At 41.1% G+C, this 17,658-nt stretch overlaps 1 protein-coding gene across 6 annotated transcripts in view; it reads right to left on the bottom strand.

Annotated features, from left to right (window-relative positions):
* Positions 1–15,605, bottom strand: part of si:ch211-45c16.2 (mitogen-activated protein kinase kinase kinase 13) — a 35,544-nt gene extending 19,939 nt beyond the window's left edge. For 3 of the 6 annotated variants that reach the window (XM_040148463.1, XM_040148471.1, XM_040148472.1), the window contains exons 1-2: positions 15,503–15,605; positions 2,883–2,961 (exon numbers count right to left, since the gene is read on the bottom strand). The gene's annotated coding sequence lies outside the window, so the exon portion shown is untranslated. Of the gene's footprint in view, positions 1–2,882; positions 2,962–6,252; positions 6,316–13,596; positions 13,620–15,355 lie in introns of those variants that run through there. The other 3 variants (XM_040148464.1, XM_040148465.1, XM_040148466.1) reach the window with 3 other exon arrangements.
* Between the last annotated feature and the right edge of the window lie 2,053 nt (positions 15,606–17,658).

Raw genomic sequence — 17,658 nt, 5'->3', positions numbered from 1 at the left:
CTCCTAGGTTCATACTAACCCTGCTTGCTCTTAAAATAACCACAACACGCACCTCATGTACATCTAAATTATTGTGTTATTAAATCTTGTACCGCAAGCAGCTGAAGTCAGACACTCTAGAGGAAACTCAACTGGCAAACTCTTCTTGGAGATGAATATACAGCCATTATTTTAAACACTCTGTGGAATAAGGATGGATGGAGCTCTCCCCTCCTCCCCCTCCTCTCCTATAAAGCCGGGCTGCCGTCTACTCATCCTGTGTAGTTACATAAACATGCTTAGTAGCAGAGGACAGAGGTGGGCACACACAGCTCTTTCCTGCTGCCAAGCTGAGTAAATAAAGAGATGGATGAGGATGCAAAGTGGGGGAGCAAAGTCAAAGATGGTGAGGGAATATGGAAAATGAGAGAGGCAGAGTTAAGTAAGAGAAAATGAGAGACTGTGAAAGGAAAGTGAATGTGATTTGTGTTTGTGCACATACAGAACTGCCCGTGACTGTGCTCAACACACGTGTGCCCCAGAAAGTCTGTCATCTCTGACCACCAGCATTGTAATGCCTCAGAGGTTGTATTTACTTCATTTTGTTGCAAAATGATGAAGTGGAGGGTGGGTTCTACTAGTCTATATCTTCTCCTACATATCAACCTGTCCTTCAGAGGGCACAGAGAAGTACTGCATCAGAAAGCAGCAGCAGCATCACCGCTGAGCCTAAAATAGCTCCTGCACGCACCGACGCACGACCTCTCAACACAATCCTGCAGCACTGCTACTGAACAAACACTGACAGCTGATCCACATGCAAATAGCACACACATACAGATAGGTGAATGTCCCCTTGCAGACATATACACAGGTACAATAAACGAAAAAGCCAGAGAGAAATATACACACAAACAGGAGAAGGAGGAGTACCTCCACATCACACTGCTTCCACTCAAATATACAACTAAGACACAGCATCAGCAGATTACTCACAGCAGACAGAGCTCAGATTCATGGTTCTCTCTCAGCCCTAAGGGAAGGATGGGGGAAGAAGAAGAAGAAAAAAAAAAGCCAGTGGAGAAAGACTGAACTGACGGTCGGGATTCAAGAAAAAAAACAGCAAGAAAACCATGAAGAGAGGGAGAGAGAGGCTGGAGACTGACAGACATTCCTCTAACACCCGCAGCACCTGTAAAGTGAATGGGTGGGCGGCAGCGTCACTGGGTCGCTGAAAACCTGCTCACGTCACACTTTTCATGAATGGAACTGTCTGACGCAGAGAGGACACGACTCAAAGAGCGGAGGAGGGGAGGGAAGGTGGGAGGGGGTGGAGCTTTCTGCACAGACTCAGAGAGGAGGAGCAAAGAGAGATGAAGAGGAGAGGGGAGAAGAGAAGAGAAGAAGAAGAGGGTTGGGAGGGGGGGTTTCAAAGCAAAACCAGCTGGGAACAGCAGGTTAGGCTGCAGTGGCGTCTCTGTAAGTAGGACAGTCGGTTTCTGCACAAGAGAAAATCCCTTTGTTCCAAATCAGTGATCAGTTCTCTCTATGCCGATTGTATCAGTATCCCTCATGTAACTGCCCACTGTATCCTGTATCCTTGCATGGGTTTTCTGATTTGTGACAAAACATTTCATATTTGCATGTGGACTATGTTACACTGTTAGTCTCTGCTTTCTTTAAAACACTTTACCAAACATATTAGAAAAATGTCTTGCTTTATAGTCTTGTGTAGTGGCAACACAAGAAAAAAATGCATCCTTTGTAGTCCAATGAATATATGATGCTAAAGAATTACTTATACCACAATAAGACACTGATACTGTTTATAGGTTGTAACTAATGGCTTTATTAATGGTTAATAGATTATTTACTATCGCTTGATAGATAACCTATAAGCCAATATAGTGACAAAGAAGTGTTTCCTCCTTCATCCTCCTGAGGATATTTTTGGCAACAAAAAACGGTTCTTATTAATTAATGACTGAAAACTGATCTAAAAAGCATTAGTAAATAATTTATTAACTGAATTGAATTAAATCATTATTTGCAATTAATAAATCCAATATATAAATTGTGTCTTATTAGAAAGTCAAAAACCAAAATGAATAACTTTTCAGAAGGTAAAATCTTTCCGATTAAATTAATGATTGATGTTTCCACTCTGCGCAAGTGTTTTATTAGGCATGCCAACTGTTTAGCAAATTATAGATTCATCTGAGGTGAGTGACATAAAAACAATGTAACCCAAAACCTTCTTTGTGATTTTTTTTCCTGTAAATTATTTTTTTTTAAATCTTGAGTTAATTGATGTTATATCCTGATCCAAATACACACATACATTGCATGGCCACACTACATACATATACAGGTACTCCCACAGTTCAGACCTGCTCCTGTAGTTAAATACACTAAGGACATGTGAGTATAGTCTTCAATTTATTATAATTGACCTACATTTTCACCACAGGGTGTAAATGGTTTGCACTCACAGTGTTCAGCCTCTAGTGTTTCTGCAGCGCATGAAAACCGCATTTGAGCATACGTATTCTCCATGTTTGTGTGTAACTTTGTCATCAGCTGAATTGGAAAATTAGCTAATTTTCTCTTTATGCCCCACTCTCAGATCTCAAATCAAACCACCGGACAGGAATCCATACTCAGGGGGACCAAGAAAGTTCAAGCTCCAGGGCTGAAGAGCTAGGACATGTCAGAGAAAAATTGAAAAGTCGGCGCAAGAATGTCTCGTGACGCGTTCTTTTCTCTCCCCAATAGGTCAATTAATTTCTCTCACAATATCTCACATTTGCACTCGATATGCTGAAGTATCACCTCTTCATTCAGCCATTCAACTCCTCAGCACCTTTGTGTTTGTTTGCGTGCTATTGTGTGCATGTACTGACCTGTCAGGTTGTTTCTGAGCATCTCATTAGCTTGCTGAGTGCGATGTGGGCTCAGGTTTGGCTTTGTCTTGCTTTTAACCTGCACACACACACAAAAACAGAGTAGGGAAAGGAGTTCATAATGGGTAAATGACATGTTAAACATTGCACAGATTGAAGACTTACATGAATGAAGATGATGCATTATAACCGTAATGCACAACTGGAGCACTAGCAAAGGTACTGCCGTCTGCAACATTTCCAGGGTGACATTAAAAAATTGACTGAATGGTCAAAAGACAATCAAAAAACCTATGAGGAAAGGGGGTGCAACACGGATGGATGGAGGCAGTGGTGGTTGATCTGTTTGTAGTCTATGGTATACAGTATGTGTGTGTGCATGAGTGGTAAAGGCAGAGATTGAGACTGATTACGACCAGAGGGGGTATCAAAAAAGACTGATTGAAAGGGAGGGTGAAAGGAAAGGCTTGGAGAACAGATGCTCCACCCCGTCCCCTCGTTTCAGGCCCAAACCTCTGGGGAAAATGATGGGAGGGGGGCAGTGGGAGTAGTAGGAATGTAATGATGCATGGAGAGTAAGGGGGTTGGGATATTGGAGCAGCATTGTCCAATCTCTGTCCTCAAGCCGCACCCCAGCAAGGGACACTGCCAGAGGAAGAGGTCTGGCATCCCGGGGCGCGGCTGAGGCGGAGGTGTCCAAACACTGCCTATAAATGGCATGAAATGACAGTCAAATGAGTCACGGTGCAGATGGCCGGGGACGCAGGCTCTAATGGGATTGACAGTAGGGAATGGCGAGTGTGCTGGCTGATTGTTGGATCTGTTAAAACTACACTTTTGTTATGCAAAGTCCCAAATTAACACAATGTCAAGCATTCTTTTGGACCTGAAGAGAACAAGAGTGGGTGTAAAGTTGTTATTCTTGCCATGTTTCTGAAGACACACTCCTGTAAAAAAGTTCACTTTATACACAAAAACACAGCAAGGGAATTCCCCAAAACAGAGCTCTGGTTAAATATTGACAAAGACAGAGAGAGAGATATTAGATATCCATAGGAGCAGGGAATTCAAATTCCTGACATGTTTGCTTAGCAAGAACATCAAGCTCTGCTCTATGGCCCAAATTCCAAAGGTCAGCAGATCACTAGTCTGTGTGCTCATGTGGAAACTAGCACAGCCACATTGCACTACGAAAACAAACCAGAAACATCTCCGACCAAGTTTTCTTAAATAGAAAAAAAAAGAAACTCACATGTGGTGGTACAGTTTAAGGATTTCATAAGACACGGCAAAAGGACACCTCTGCAAACCCCCTGTCACCTCAAACATCACACAAGTTTAAAAAAAATAAAAGCACAAGACATATTATAAAGATGTTTTTAAACAGGCAGCTTTTACTTTATTAAGATCTCTCCAGCAGTTAATCGTTTTCTACAGATAATTTTCATCCAAATAATAGGTACATTGTCTAAGGCACATAAATGCCCCACTCGCTAAATTTGGAGCTTTTACTTCCCATTAATAAATACTGATTGCATTTGTACTTTAAACTCATTAAAGCAGTATTGATTTGTGAGGACTATAATTAAATGCGTTAATAAAATAAGCTTCTATAAAACAGAATTTTCATTAACAAAAAACACTTAAAACACTTCAGATATAGTGAGCTAGATCAAACCTGACCTTTTAATTTAAAATTTGATGCAATTTTCTCATTGTATTTTCTCCATCTTCCAGGTTTGATGAGAATAATTTAATTCATTTAACTTTAATTAAAAGTTTCAAATAACTTTGGAGAGTGACAAGCAGAGCAGCTGAAATCTGAGCTTATTTGTTTCTACTTTGATCACAGCTTCCTCAGGTAGAAACTGCCTTCCAGTACAGCATGTCTGCTGATAAGTGATGGTCATACTGGAGTCTTCACATGAAATTAATTGAGGGAAAAAAAGAGACAATTTTCTTTGCATCACAGCACGAGTAACAAAATAAAAACAAGGTTCATCATCACTGAACATTTATTTTGTGACTGTGAGAAAACGAACAGAAATCACTCAGGGCATCTCAGGCCCTCCAATAAACCTCTGCAGAGCCAACCATCTGCCATGTATACTTTCCTGGAATTACATGGACAAGCCACATGGCCGCCTGCTTGAAGTGATGCTGGGCTGTACCTCAGTTTCCTCCAAATTGTGTCAGTTTTGCAGTGTAAATGCCATAGCTTGTCATGCCACAGAGATGCTGAAAGTCTTGAAAGTGATCAACAATCACTAGCCAATAACAATTTTGTCAAGCTATAACATAAAATGATGTTATCATAACTCTGTCTGCACCATACACTAAGCTGTTAAGGTGTTATTCTTACTAGAAAGTGTATGAAACTGAAATAATAAATTGCATCTGTCATCCAAGCATAGGGAGAAGACTTTTCTGTCAAATAAATCAAAATCATTAGGTGAAGTTGTCTAGTAGCTTTGATGGTCCACACGTCAGGAAAGGCCAACAATAACTTCAAAATATGAAACCAAAACTCATGTCCATGCAAGGACTGTATATAACAATCATTTACATACTCGATTAATCTGACAATTATTTTCTTGAAAGGTGCTAAAGGTACTATTTGTAAGTTTTCTCTGCCACCTAACATGGTTTCTTGCCAGTTCCTTGCTTGATGAAGGTCACTATCCAAAAGTTTGAGCCATCATTGCATTTACAATACCAGAGGTTAGAATACACCCTCTGAGCAGTGCTACTTCTTCAGGGTAACATGGACGCTACAGTAACTCACTATCAGAAAGTCACAAGATGGGCCGGCTAGGGTTAGCTGATTAGCATGCTAACTTCAATAGAAGCAAAGAAGTGATACAAATAGAAGCAAAACAAGAGTTAACATTGACGTTGCTTTCCACCGCTGGAGACAGCTCTTGGTGAGTAAAGGAATGAAGGTTGATGCTGAACTCACAACGTTACAGACTGGTAAGTAAACAGCTGTTAATGCTAACATTGGCTGTGTAGCGATAGCAAAACTTACAAATAGCTCGCAATGTCTTTGAGGTCGGTGTCAAGTCCATGGTCATTCTCAAAATATTCCTATATTATGAGTTTTAAGTTGATCCAAAAGTTTCAATTTCTCACATGCACTACTTTTCCATGAATAAGAGTCTCAAAGTTTTGAATTCAGACGAATAGTTTAGACATGTACCTTTTTCAAGCCCCCAAACTGACGGTCTGTTCATTAGCCATTAAGAAACATGATAATAAACTCTTTCACATCCTTTCTTTCTTATTTTCAGAGGGTTTAGATGACTTGCGCGGTCAAATAAATTCCAGACATTTCCAAACAAAAGATATAAAAAGAGTCTGACCTCAGTACCTCAATTAGTTTTATTCCAGCGGTGGTCAAAGCCTCCTGTTCTGTCTCCATTACTGGCACACAGACCAGATGTACAGCCAGTCAGTGCTCCATGTGCCCTGGCTTCACCTCCAAGTGCAACACAGCCGTAAACCACACTGGCTCAGCTCTGTTATACACACTCATTACTATTTCACCAGCAGCGGAACAGCAGCACTGACAGCTCCTGTGTTACAGTGGTTTACCTTTCCAATCTGCCATTGCATGCAGCGGCTATGGACGGAGAAGCCGGCCCACACACACAGCTATGATTACTGACAAAAAAATAAGACTTCCATGGAGGCCTGCTCAGTCCTCCAGTATGCTGACTTCACATATGTGACTATCATACAAAGCCCTATGAATGATGATACAGTCACTGCAATGCCACTACAAAAACCTCTACCATACAAGATCCAAATATGACTTCAAAAAAAAGGATCTGCCATAAAATCAGTATCAAAGATAAATTTACAGTGAAGAAATATATAGTTCACTTTCACTGTCGGATGAAATCCTTTTACTTCAAATTTGGAGGATTTTCATGCTTTCAGGTCAGATGAAGGATTAAACGCTTTTTGTTTTTGGACACATAATAGGTTGGTTTTTTTTTTAAATCTTGTATATGTATGTCCAATTTGGGGGATTTTTATGCTTTAATTTGAAATGAAGATTGGAAAATTTGCTAAAACTTTTAAGATATTGTCTAAAATGCATTTCGTTATTGACTTGAAACCAAGGCTGTTTTTTTCAATAGTTTCTGAAAAAGATACAGCTATATATTATGAGTTACCAGCTGTAACGTTTCCTTCGCTTATCAAAATCTGTTAAGTGCAGAAAGTTGGCACTTTCTGTATGCCTGGTCAGATATTGGCAATACTTGAATCAGTGTAGTTAGTTACAATATACTGATTAGGCATGTGTATCTTGTGTGACTGCAGTCTACACAGGGCAGAGAGAGCCTGAACTAGCAACTTATAACAATCAATGTGATAAACTTGAAGATAGTGTGCTAAGCCACCAAACTGTCAATAAAAAGCCTTTCTCAGCCACTGTGATTGGTTCAAGGTCTATTGTTGGCACTGCAACAGTCTGTTTTGCTCTACAGAGCAGATGCTACCAGAAGAGATTTCACTTTAAAAAAATAAGAAAAGAAAAAAAAGTTAACTTTAATGCAGTTGGGCATGGCTGTTCACATTTATGTGAGTGAGCATATAATGAAGATATTACCATTATAATATGTTCAGTATACTGCAGACTTCGCCTCACGATAGGTTACATATTTGGTAAAAATTGAGTTAAGACTAGAACCTAACGTTTAACATTTATTATACTATATAAAAAAAATATTATGTAAAAGAAATGTAGAATTTCAAAGAAAAAGGCGAAAAAACAAACAAACAAACCAAACAGTCATCTAGACAGCTAATGCTTAAGTAAGAGAGAGGGAAAAAGGTAAACAAACTGCCGAGATAGCCACAGCAATGCTAAAATTTTTTGTACCAGTTTTAAAGAACTAACATCTTGGTATGGTAGTTTGTTAGCCCAAATAAATAAGAGCTAACTGCAATTACAGAAATGAGTGATGCCAGCTAAATTAGTCCTGCTAAACGGTAGCTAACCTAGCATTGGCTTAGTAGAGTAACAGTACTGTAACTGCCATCTCAGGCCCTTTTAGGCTATAACTGATTCGATGTGGATTTTTTTTTTTTAAATAACATATTTAAATGGATTAAATTGTATATTAATTTATTATATCAGTTTCAAAGCAATTATTAAGAAATGGCGGATAGAAAGCAGCGAAAACACCTTGTTTGTCAGTACTTTTTTCCTCTCAATAGGGTGCCAATTTAGATATTATATGCACTAGGAGTGAAATACAGTAATCAGCCTAAAAGTCCATTAAGATGTACGGTTACATCTTATATATCTGTTATACAGTTTGCTGGTCAGCTGCTGAACTTTAAATCCTCTCTTTTTGTCAACTTGATCTTTTCTGCAGTTACCGCTCTCTGTAGGGCAGTATAGCTGAGCTTTATTTGTTTGTTCTTGGGGGCAAGTGTTCCCTACATGATGCCTCCTTTACTTGACAAAACTTGAAATTGCTTACAATTTTTTATTTTTATTCCACAAACATAATTGTGATTAGGTGGTGTTGTGACGGTGTGTTGTAAGCACCATTTCAAGACTTTCACCAAATGCTTTTTTGGCATCACCTGCAATCCTATAAATCATACAGCCCAGAGTTGGCCTGCCAGCATTTAGATAAAATGGTGCAATTGGGAGGAGGAAGTCAGATGAGTCAGGGAAATACCTAAACTAATGAGAAAGGACTGGTCCTGAGTATGTTGATTTCATGCACAAAGACAAACCTGTTTGGCTAAGCTGGATGACAGAAACAGGCTGGCCTGGCTGATTGGTTGGTTTTACAAAAGGCAGGCATGGATGAGTGAGCCCTGAACACAACAACCACTGATTCTGAGAGATAGATAATGCTTGTGAGATTACCATGCTGAGCCCACCAACAACCAACAGCCTGACCAATCCACGCTGAGAGGAAATTACATAACAATGACTGTTCAACGCTCCCGGAGGATTCTGCCCGCACCACAACAACAAACCATCCATCCCAATTCCCTCTCTATCGTGAGTTCAGAGGCGACTGCAGGAGCAAACAGATGATGAGCAGCAGACAGAGAGCCAGGCTGTGCTGTCCTCCCTCCTAACTGTATGCACCTGGTAATCCCAAGTGTGATTTATGGGATTGCGTGCAGAGCTATAATTTAGAACACAGGAGCCAGTCTTAGATAACATAAAATATTAGGACGGCTCTCCAGCCTTCTTGTTTCTAATTATTTCACTAAATAGAATTACAGAGGTGGGAGGAAATGAATACATGCTGGGATGTCAAGTTCACATACACTCCACATCTTCCTTCTACATCCCTAGAAGAAGGATATAAGAAAGTGTGTGGGGCTGCAGTGGGTGGTGGAAGTGGTGGTCTGCCTGAGATTACAGCTGTGTAGCTGGGGTGTATGGTGCTGTTGCTGCTGCCTGCTGCCTGCTGCCTGCTGGGGGGGTGAAAGGTCAGATGAATACGTGAGGTCACAGCTGTACAAAGACAAGAGGAGACTGCAGCGCAGAGCACACACTGTACATATGCGCTGTATACAGCTGCATTATTGCATTATTGTTTGGTTCGACCAGTTGAATTTAAAAAAAAAATCTGTATCAGTCGGACTACAGTCTTTATACAGTGTGTCTCTTATTTAAGCTCGCTGCTCCAGTTTAACATTTGTTTTGCACAAGTGGTGCACGCTGCATGCTCACACCTTGTGATTGATTTAGGGAAATTAACCCCATGGCATTAGACAAACATTACTCATGGATACATAAAAACACATTATGCCATGATCTACGATTAACAATGCATCACTGTTATTTGTATAATATTCTACAGATTGCACACATCAGAGGTCGAAGATAATGCAAACACACTCAAGCAAGTATAGCCACACACACACACACACACACACACACACACACACACACACACACACACACACACACACACACACACACACACACACACACACACACACACACACACACACACACACAGTCTCTATATGACTTTTGCATGTGCTCTGGTTCTTGCTCCTCCACTCGTGTGTGTTAATATGCTCCCCATGAGGCGCTGCAGGCTGTGGTAATTATAGAAGCTCGGCTAGCAGACACATCACACGAGAGAAGTACATTAAAAGCCATGTGCAATTGCGTAAATACAGTACATGCATACATGCACACAAACCAAAGTGCACACACTACCAAAACACCGCAGATAGTTGTATTGAAAATAAGCATCCATTTAAAATGCATTTCGATCAAACTTTCTCATGTAAATGGGTTTCCTATGAGGGTTATTCATGGTGTGTGGCTTAAAAGCTTAAATAGTGCAGATAAATTTATCATTTTTCTAAATATGAATGTCGACTTAAAATAACCAGCAGATGCCAACTGCTCTGCCAGTTCACCCACCATTGCGTCAAGGAAGTAAAGCCTGCATAATATTAGCAACAAAGCCCAGGCACACTTAGGGTTCAACAATGCTGGCTTAATCTAACCCCTTCGCAGTCACAACGGTAATACCCCTGCCCAAATATAAAGAGATGTGGGGCTTAACCCACTTCTCAACAGAATCCCAAACCTCAAACAGGCTGACCGTCAGAGTGTCTGCAAGTGTCCAATAAACCCTTTGGCAAGCGACAACTCTATCTGTATGGGGAGCCAAAAGAACACAGGAGACCGCAAGATGGAGGACGCTTACTTTCTTAACCAAGCTGACTTGTCATAATTGGCATTTAGTGGTCTGATATAGATGTGAGGTGTGCCGGGCGGGCTCTCTGTGTGACAAGCTGACCCTGCGTGTTGCGCACAGCAAGCTAAGGATGAGATGGAGCCAGGGCCTGTGGAGCTCAGACAGTGATAAGTCATAAGGAAGAAAAGGAGGAGAAGGCCCGAGGGAGGAAAGGGCAGGAGAAGAAGAGGGAGGGCGCGCAAGAAAGAGGATACAGACAGAGAGGGAGAGGGGAGAGAGAAGGAGGGGGGCAACACTTTCATGTTCCCATCCCTCCTTTAGCCAAACATTTGTTGTTTGGCTTTTTCCACTTAACTGCCCTTCAATGGTTGCGCTGTACGCAGCGTCAGCATTCAGCACATAAACCTATGGGATGTCTATTTCTAGACACTAGCTGGTAGGCATTCATTAATGTCAACTAAGCACACCCAAAAAACAAAAGACACATATATATTTGATTTTTTTCCCTCGCTTAAGCCGAGGGAGACGTGTCTTTTTTCAAAAACCTCTTTTGGGGCATGTTATGCCTTTGTTAGGCAACGCCAGTAGAACAGTGACAGGAACTGAGGGGACAGAGTTGGGACTCTGGTACACAGTCAGTGCTTTAACCCCTAGACCACCAGGACAACCCAAGACTTGATTTTTTTCGACCCAGACATTTTAATAATATGCTTTTTAAGGTACAAATAGCTTTCAGTTATGGTCCATGAGAGGTTGCAACTGTATGTTGGGTGTAGTGCTGCAACTAACAATTAATCTGATGATTTTTTTTTTCAATTAACCATTTGTTTTGATAATGACAAGTCAAATAAGAATGTGAAAAATCTATACTGTCAAATCACTTTTTTTTGTCCAACCAACAGTTTAAAACCCAAAGCTATCCAATTTAAGGAGAAGAAACATATTGTCACATTTAAGAAGCTGAAACCAGAGAATGATTACCATTTTTGCTTGATAACTGACTTCAACAACCACCGATTATCAAAATTGTTGAGAATGACTAAAATGAAAACAATTGTCTCTAGATAGACAAATCAAATTAAGAGCTGCAACTGACAATTATTTTCATTACCAATTAATCTCCTGATTAGTTTCTCTATCAATCATTGGGTCTACAAAATGTCAGAAAATAGTGAAAGATCCTCTTCATAATTTCCCAGACCCAAAACTGACATCTTCCAATTGTATATATAACTATAACTATCATAGAAAACTAAGAAGAGCATAAAATGCAGACAGTTGTGGAGCTGGAACAAGTGAATTGTTTTCATTTTAGTTTAAAACATAACTAATATGTTTGATCAATTATCAGGATTGTTCCTGAACATTTTGTCCATTGACAGTCATGTATCTCTTCTCTAACTTCCTGTAATGGATCTTCATCAGTGGCAGCATACCAATTAGGACACATGGAAATTTTACTTTTCATCTTATGAAACACAGCAACAAGCTTATTCATTAAGCCTGATAGGACAGGACACTGACTGTAGCCACCACTATATAAATGTAACCCTAAACAAACAAGCTGAGTCCCCAGGGCTGGGATTAGAGAGATCAGACCAGCTGCAAGGCTACACTGCTGCTGTTGTTTTACACATGTCAATTATATAAATACGGTTTCCTGTCTCTACCCCATCATCAGGACCACCAGCCCTCCCTATGCCTTTGCTGACGCTCTACTCAACCCGAAAGCCCAGATGTGCAGGTGCTCTTGACACCTGTACAAACACCAGGTTGCCATGCAACAGCAACACCAGAGTGACCCACTTTTTCAAGAGGATGGGATTTGAAGGTTGAACTACTGAAAGGATAAGCTGCTGTTACTCTTTATTTTTCTTTTGTCAACAAATCCCAAAGGCCAAAAAGGCCAAAACTAACAATGTTTTAGTCCATCTTTCAATATTTTCCAATATCCCTACCATGTGTGTGGCACTCAGCCCCATGCCCATTTATTTCAACTGAAGACGTAAATATTTGGATCAAAAATTTAGTCATTTTTTAAACCACCGTGGATGAAAAGTCTCTTAAAGGGCTCAAAAACTGTTACTTGAACGTCATGACGGTTGGGCAAAGTTCATCTGCTGATGCAGGTCGAGTGATATGATTGAAAGCCCCAGAATAACTACTAAGTGCACTTTGTGGTGAAATTGTATTTTCTACTGATGTTTCCAAAGTCAAGAATGAGCTTTCAATCTCAACAAAAACAGATTTTTTATTTTTTAAAAAGGTTTAGTAATTTCCTAAAACAGCTGGGCGCTGTGGTTTTTAGCGAACGTTCATCAAGCAACAGAAAATAGCGGATTTGTAGGGGCCTACTTTCAGCTGTGGAAGAATGAACATATGGTTCTCTAGTGAGTGTTTACTGCTCTAGGATTGTGTATGTGGGGACTCAGCCAAAATAAACAGAGCCCATGTTTGTGGTTATGAAGGAACATATCACCCAGTGCAAGAGTGTGGCTCATTGGAGTGTTTTTAATAGTGTTTGGACAACAATAAAGCTCTGTGGCACAGAGGGATATGCTTTATAATATACTGTTCTGTAATGTTGGTTTTGGTGTTTTTGTGGGATTTGTTGACAATAAGAAAAATACCAAATGAATGCTGCAACGAACGATCATCTTCAGTATCAAATTGCGCTTGATGTAGACCCGGTGTTAGGTGTCTTTGTGCTGTAGTTAAGAACACCGAAAACACCGGAGAGGTGCAGCCTTCAACAGCGTTAGTGGGGGGGGACTACATTTGGCTGATTGGTGCCGAGTGTGACCTGTAACTGCACCACAACTGCACACAGGCAAAGCCATTAGTGACACATGTGGACACTTACTGGAAATGTCCCACTCAGCACAATGAGAGTGGAACACAATGCTGCTGCCATGACAGCACACAGCATCCACCAATCACACGTGTGACGCTTTCCACCCGTGGCTGACTGTCAAAGTAAGTGGGACAGAAATGAAAAGCAACCCAACCAGAAAACTGTTGTGACATCAAGTCTTCATGAGAGACGGATGAATGATCGCCTCTGATTTGTGTCGGATGGCCACTGCTGCACTGCTCACTGAGCGCACGCAGGGTGAAATGTTACCAGTCCCACATCTGACAGAGGACGCTGGGACTGGTCACCGCTGCACGTCACCTCCGACCCTAAACACACAGCCACACACCGGATGTTTATTTATTAGGTACACCTAGCTAAAACGAATGCAGTCTAATTCAACAGTTCTGCAAAAAATGACGCTTTCATGACGGTTTTATTGTTCGGCTTTTGCTGAAACTGTTTAAGGGATGTGTTGATTCGATTTACGGTCATTTTGGAGGCTTTTGTCTGTGACAGAGGTGTCACTAACTGCAGCCTCCGACGAGTCATGAACGTTAGCGTGTTTTTCTTGGCAAGGTTGGATAACCCCCCCTAGCCAAAAGAATAAATTTGTGTAATAAGGTGTGCAGCAAATCAACCTTCCATTTTTATTACACACATATTGTGTGAGTTGAAGGGTAAGGTTCATTTGGCGAGTATCACATTTGGATGTAAAGACGATGCCGTGCTGTATTGCATTTATTTGAAAGTAATAATAATATTACATTATATTACAATACAGTTTCTCAGTTTAAACATTTTTATAGTATTAAAAAAATTTTTTTACAGCGTGCATAATGACTTGTTTAGGACTCGGATTAAGATACGACTCAGGACTTCATTAGGACTTCAACTAACTTTCATTTTCACTGATTAATCTTCTCGATTAATCAATCCATTGTTTTCTCTATAAATTGTCAGACAATATGAAAAACTCTATTTAATTTCCCACAGTCAAAGGTGACGTGTTTACATACTTTTTTAACCGACCAGCAGTCAGTTTACCATCATGTACAACAAAGACCATAAATTTTCTGTCCATCAACTAATTGTTGCAGCTTTAGACTTCATAAAGCCTCGCTTGACTTACTTGTGTCTTTGTCTCAATTCTAGTGTACATCTGTTGAATGGTGTTGCACTGTACCGAGAGGAGTTTCTGATATTTAGTGTGCCCTTACTGAGATCAATGGGGCAGGGAAAACATTAGAGACACCTCACAGTATAATGGAACTGAATCCAACAGCACCACAAACTACAGCCAAAAAAAAAAAAAAAAAAGACCATAATGTTGAATCAACACATCTCTTAAATAAAACTTAACACTGTAACCTTCATGGAGATATGATTGATCGCAGGACGGTTGTATTAGACTGCATTAGTTTAAAAAACGGAGTGTGTACACCATACAGTATCCTCAATACAAAAAGAAACGGCACCACGGAATATTAAATCAGAGCCAACCTGTCCCAGCCACGTAGTCAAATACGAAACAAAAAGTACATTCTGAGTATCTACCTCAAAAACAAAAACAATTCCTCACCACCCACTATAATTTAGCCTCCTCTCCTGCAGCAGCACGGAGCAGTCTATAATTTTCTCCCTCCCCTGGTCAAACACACGAGACAAGAGTCTTTTCTCTGGATCCCAACGGTCCAGTGTTCAACGGGACTGTCCCCCTTCAGTTACATAAGAACACATAACCTCCCGATACTCTGTGTCTGCCGGCTGAAGCCGGTGGTTGCGGGCTTGTCGAGGCTGACTCCGGCTGAGAGTCGGTGTTGACTCGTGGCGGAGAACTCACTCGCGGACGGTGTTAACGGTCGGTGTAACAGTCCGTCGTCGTGCTAACGCCGACGGACCGCGGTACTCACTGACAGCTGCCCCGGGCCGGCACGTTCAGCCTCGTCCCACCGGCGAACCAGGTCGCTCCTCGTCAAAACTATGCAAACTTGGGGGTATAAATGTCATTACACACGCTGCGCCTTTCGATAAAGGTCGCGCAGGGCGGAGAATATTACCGTCTAGCTCGGTCGAGTCCCCCAGAGATGTCCGGCTGCTTTCTCCTGCTTTCTCCTGCTTTCTCCTTCTCCTTCTCTCTCTCTCTCTCTCTCTCTCGCTCTCTCGCTCTCTCTCTCCCTCTCTCGGCGTATCTATTTACTGTCCGGTGTAATGGCTTAGTCTTGTGAGCGTCACGCGTCACTTCCGGGCACCCCGGCCCGTTCACCTGTAAACCTTTGGCGTCCTCAGAGATCGTCTACGGCGGCGACGACGACCGCGACAGCTGCTGGAAAAGCGGCCCCGCTTTCCGTCCGGGAAAAAAAAGTGGCTGCAGGGCGGAAGTACCGCTCTAAGCAGGTAGCTAGTGTGTGTTCGATCAGGCTGAAAATATAACTAAAACACAATATAGCTAAGTACATTTACTCAAGCACTGCCCTTAAGTACAACATGTATACTACTTTACTCGAGTATTTCCATTTTGCTTCCACTTTATATTTCTACTCCATTACATTGCAGAGGGAAATATTGTACTTTTTACTCCACAACATTTTTTACAACAATAAATTACTACTTTTCAGATTAAGATTTTACTTAAAAAAAACAACAACAGATGATCAGTTTAAAACATATATTGCATTCTCATTAATTAAACTACATAACTGCATATTAAGTTGTTAAAATTAGCTCTTGCTTAAAAGTATTAAAAAGCTTCTAACATGTAAATGCATCAATAATATAGCAATATATTGTAATGTGCATACTTTTTAGGCACTTCAGCTGTTTAGATTCTTATCCATGATGCAATACCATCAGGGAGGCACCTGATCTAAGCCAAATTCACTCTGTAGCATGACAATGACCCCAACACAAGGCCAGAGTCATAAAGCACTGTCTTCGGCAACAAGAAGAACAAGGAGTCCTGCAGCAGACAGTCTGGCCCCCACAGAGTCCTGATCCTCAGCATCACCTGGTCAGTCTGGGATCACATGAGGAGTCAGAAGACACTGAGACAGACTGAATCCACAGAAGAACTGAGGCAAGTTCTCCGCGACGCTTGGAACAGCCTCCCTGCCGAGTAGCCTGAAAAGCTGTGTTCACGTGTACCAAAGAGAACTGGTGCTGTTTTAAAGGCAAAGGGAGGTCACACAAAATACTGATTGCACTTCTGTTTACTGAACACTTTATGAAGTGAGATGTGTTTCAACCTCCCATGAGGTTTTGACTTTGCATCCAAGATTCATGGGAGCTGCAGTATCTTAACCCATAGGGAATGACAGTTGGAGCTCCTACTACACGGCTGCAGCGTCCACGGTTCAACTCCTGGCCCGGGGACCTGTGTTGCGTGTCTCGCCCCTCTCTTTCCCCATGTCTCCTGTCCGTCACTACACTGACCATTAAACAAAGTTAAAAATGCCAAAAAAATCTTTCAAAGGAGAAAAAAAGTCAGAGGAAATGACTGGCCTTCATGCAGGTTGAATGCTCTCTCAGCACCTTATCATGGTAGAATGAATCTTTTAGGTGGCCCCAGGCCTCTAAAACTCTTACTTTTGTTTGAATTTTTGTTTTTTTGTTTGTTTGTTTGTTAATTTGTTTCTTTTTGTGCTGTTTTTTGTTTGTTCGGTTTTTTAGTTTTCGCTGTATGCCATACAGGTTTTTATAGACCTCTGAGACAAATTCTGGGTCACTCACTGTATAGAAATTTTACTTTGCCAATGCGTGTTTGATTTCCCTACTGCATTACACTTAGACTATCAATGGCCGCTACTGTCCATGTGTTGCACCAACTGGCAGTTGAAATCCACGTGTCCAAACTGATGCAGGGGCCATAGTTGCTTCTCTGGTCTCACCACATTTTCCTGAGCATGTAATGTGTTCACAGTGGAGAACTGAACAAAACACTATGTATTCTAATAAATGCCAGCATGCATACTAAAGCCACTTAATTATTCGTAGACAGTACAACGATCCGAAGCACAACACGAATGGAGAAGTTGCTTACAGCACTTAAATAAATAAAAAATAATATCAAGTATGAATGGGTGGTGTGACAGCTCCAGGGACCACTCAACTGACAACCGGACAAACAACAAATACATCGAAAGCAGCGTACCACTGTTGTTTATTGGTCAGCTTCGCTTTGTAATATCATGAAATAGGAGCAGAGTGGGAGCTCTTC

Source organism: Xiphias gladius, chromosome 16 (assembly GCF_016859285.1).
Source record: "Xiphias gladius isolate SHS-SW01 ecotype Sanya breed wild chromosome 16, ASM1685928v1, whole genome shotgun sequence".
NCBI classification, from domain to species: Eukaryota; Metazoa; Chordata; class Actinopteri; order Istiophoriformes; family Xiphiidae; genus Xiphias; species Xiphias gladius.
Note: the sequence above shows the minus strand (reverse complement) of the source record. Positions and strands in the feature narration are given on the sequence as shown.